The following is a 4,082-nucleotide window of genomic DNA, read 5'->3' as shown; positions in this document are numbered from 1 at the left end:
TGGAGTAATAAGGGATGACAGGAGAGGTCGGGTTGCACGCCGCAACCGTGATATATGATATGGATCGGTTTGCACGACGCAACAGTATTATACGATTTGGATCGGGTTGCGCGCCGCAACAATAAAGGATAAAAGTGGATATTGATTTGTTACTGTCTCCTTATTTTTACTGTTGTGAGCTTAAAATTGTTTTTATGCTTTTCTCCTGAGTTACTGTTGGTATTTGATATTCCCCCGCATCATGTTTCCCCTTCACATCTTTAACTGCTAGCTTCCGTTATTATTTCTTGTCGTATATGCTTTAACTGCACAGGTTTATTTGGTAGTCCTGTCCTAACCTCGTCACTACTTCGCCGAGGTTAGGCTCGACACTTACCAGCACATGAGGTCGGTTGTACTGATACTACACTCAGCACTGTGTGTAGATCTCGGTACCGGAGCTTTTGGACCTTAGAGTGTTTGCCGCCTTCAGCGGAGACCCGAGGTATTCCTGCAGATGTCCGCAGGCCTTGGTGTCCCCATCTATCTTTTATGTTCTATTTTTATTTACTTTAGAGACAGATTGTATTTTTTCTTTCTTTCCAAACAACTGTTTGTAGTGTTCATAGACGGTCTTGATATTATGACACCAGTTCTGGGTAGAGATGTATTGTGCATTTTTCGTACTAGTATTTGGCTAAGTTATTAGATTTCATCTTCCGCATTTTCTTTAATTATTACTATTATTCCGCTATTGACTGCATGTTGATTTTAAATCGTTAAAAGGTTAAGGAAAAGAGTAATAAGATATATAATACTCGGCTTGCCTAGCTTTCACGAGTAGGCGTCATCACGACTCCTGAGGGTGGGAAGTCCGGGTCGTGACAAGTTGGTATCAGAGCTCTAGGTTTCTTAGGTCTCACAATTCACGGACAAGCTTAGTAGAGTTTGAGAGATCGGTACGGAGATGTCTGTATTTATCCCCAGAGGCTGCAGAGTTAGGAACAATTTCACTTCTATTCATCTCTGTCGTGCAGTTTGGTTTCTCAATGCTAATTGAAGTTTTACTCTGTTCTTTCGCAGATGGCGAAAACACGTGCTTCTTCTTCCACTGACCAGCAGCCCAAGCCGCAGAAGCAGTTCCCACGAGGGGCAGAGGACAAAACTGAGGTCGTGCTAGGGGTCGAGGCAGGGGCAGAGCTCAGCCCAGAGCAGCAGCACTAGTGGCGGAGCCTCAGGTAGAGTTTGATGATGAGGTTCCGGCCCAGACAGTTCCGGTGGGCCCAGCTCAGGTCCTAGAGGGGTTCATTGCTACCCCAGTACTCCAGAATGCTCTGGTCCGCCTAGTGGGCCTTATGGAGAGTGTCACCCGGGCAAGCTTACTTCTTGTAGCACCAGTCGTCTCTCAGGCTGGGGGAGAAGCACAAGCTCCTGCTACTCACACTCCAGAGTAGATGACTCCCTAGTTTCAGACTCTAGCAGCTCAGCTAGTTGGAGTAGTTCAGCCAGGTGTGGTAGCTCAGACCGGTGATAGAGCAACTATGTCTACCGATGCTTTGTGGAGATTGGACAGGTTCACAAAGCTGTTCACTACTACTTATGGTGGTACATCTTCAGAGGATCTCCGGGATTATTTAGACAGTTGTCATGAGGTTTTCGGAACATGGGGATAGTGGAGACCAATGGGGTCGACTTTGCTACTTTTCTCCTATCAAGTTCCGCCAAGAATTGGTGGAGGGATTATTGTTTGGCTAGGCCAGCTGGGTCGCCTGTCTTGGCTTGGGATTAGTTCTCTCAGCTATTTCTGGAGAAGTTTCTTCTTATCACTCACAGGAAGGACTATCAGAGGCTATTTGAGCATCTCCAGTAGAGTTCTATGACCGTCACTCAGTACGGGACCAAATTCATTGCTTTGGTTTGTCATGCTCTTATCATACTTCCTCCCGAGAGAGAGAGAGAGGGTGAGGAGATTCATTGAGGGACTCACTCAGCCGATTCGATTGTAGATGGCTAAGGAGACTGGGAGCGAGATTTCTTTTGAAGATGCGGCCAAAGGGGCCAGGAGAGTTGAGATGGTTCTATCACATGCTTTAGTTCTATTTGATCCAAGGTCTACATACTCCTATGTGTCATCTTATTTTGCCCCGTATTTGGTCATGCCTAGTGAACCTTTGAGTGCTCTTGTATATGTGTCTACACTGGTGGGTGATTCTATTATGGTATATCATGTCCATCGTTCATGTATAGTTGTGATTGGGGGTATTGAGACTCGCGTAGATTTGTTACTTCTGAATATGGTTTATTTTGATGTCATATTAGGGATGGACTGGTTATCACCTTACCACGCTATCCTGGGCTATCATGCCAAGACTATGACCTTAGCCTTGCCGGGTTTACCTTGTTTAGAGTGGAGAGGGACTCCTGGTCATTCTACCCGTAGGGTTATCTCATATATGAAGGCTCGGCGTATGGTCGAGAAGGGGTGTTTGACCTATTTGGCATATGTTCGTGATTCTAGTGCTGAGGTTCCTTCTATGGATTCTATGCCTGTTGTTTGTGAGTTTCCTGAGGTATTTCCTTTAGACCTGCCTCGTATGACACCCGACAGGAATATTGACTTCTGCATTGATTTGGCTCCGGGCACTCAGCCCATTTCTATTTTGTCGTATCGTATGGCCCCGCTTGAGTTGAAAGAATTGAAGAAGCAGTTGCAATACTTGCTTGATAAAGGCTTTATTAGACCTAGTGTCTCACCTTGGGGTGCGTCGGTGTTGTTTGTTAAGAAGAAGGACGGGTCGATGAGGATGTGTATAGATTATAGGCAGTTGAACAAGGTTACAATCAAGAATAAGTATCCATTGCCGAGGATTATTGATTTATTTGATCAGCTTCAGGGTGCCAAGGTATTTTCGAAGATTGACTTGAAATCTGGCTACCATCAGTTGAGGATTAGGGCATCCGATGTCCCTAAGACAACTTTCTGCATTCGGTACGGGCATTATGAGTTCTTGGTGATGTCATTTGGGTTGACAAATGCCCCAGCAGCTTTCATGGATTTGATGAACCGAGTGTTCAAGCCTTAATTGGATTCGTTAGTGATAGTCTTCATTGATGATATTTTGATCTATTCTCGCAGCCGGGAGGAGCATGAGCAGCATCTTAGAGTGGTTCTTCAGACTTTGAGAGATAGTCAGTTGTATGCTAAGTTTTTGAAGTGTGAGTTATGGTTGAGTTCAGTTGCATTCTTGGGCCACATCGTATCAACAGAGGGTTTCCAGGTGGATCGGAAGAAGATAGAGGCAGTCAAGAACTGTCCTAGACCTGCGTCAGCTACAGAGATCTAGAGTTTCTTGGGTTTGGCAGGCTATTACCGTCGGTTTGTAGAGGGATTTCATCTATTGCAGCCCCGATGACCAGGTTGACCTAGAAGGGTGACCAGTTCAGGTGGTTGGACGAGTGTGAGGCGAGCTTTTAGAAGTTCAAGACAGCTTTGACTACGGCGCCAGTGTTGGTTTTGCCCATAGGTGCAGGACCATATATGGTGTATTGTGATGCATCACGTATTGAACTTGGTGCGGTGTTGATGCAGAATGGCAAGGTTATTGCATATGTTTCGCTACAGTTGCAGATCCACGAGAAGAATTATCCAGTTCATGATTTGGAGTTAGCAGCCATTGTTCATGTGGTGAAGATTTGGAGGCATTATTTGTATGGCGTGTCATGTGAGGTGTTCACGGATCACAAGAGTTTGCAATACTTTTTCAAGCAGAAGGAGCTAAATTTGAGGCAGAGGAGGTGGTTGGAGCTATTGAAAAACTATGATATCACCATCTTGTATCATCCAGGAAAGGCCAATGTAGTGGCCGATGCATTAAGTAGAAAGTCAGCCAGTACAGGCAGCTTTGCGTATATTTTGTGAGCACGTGATTTTTGCCCTATATGCATTACTCCCATAAATTCAAAACAAAATAACTTCTTTTCATTATTTACAATTTTTGTGGATTTTATGACATTTTCTGATAATTGTTTGCATTTGTCTGTGCATTTTATTTTTGTTTAATTAATGAAAAATACAAAAATATGCTGCATTTGTATTTAGGATC

This window comes from Nicotiana sylvestris, chromosome 11 (genome assembly GCF_000393655.2).
Source record: "Nicotiana sylvestris chromosome 11, ASM39365v2, whole genome shotgun sequence".
In the NCBI taxonomy this organism is placed as follows: domain Eukaryota; kingdom Viridiplantae; phylum Streptophyta; class Magnoliopsida; order Solanales; family Solanaceae; genus Nicotiana; species Nicotiana sylvestris.
Note: the sequence above shows the minus strand (reverse complement) of the source record.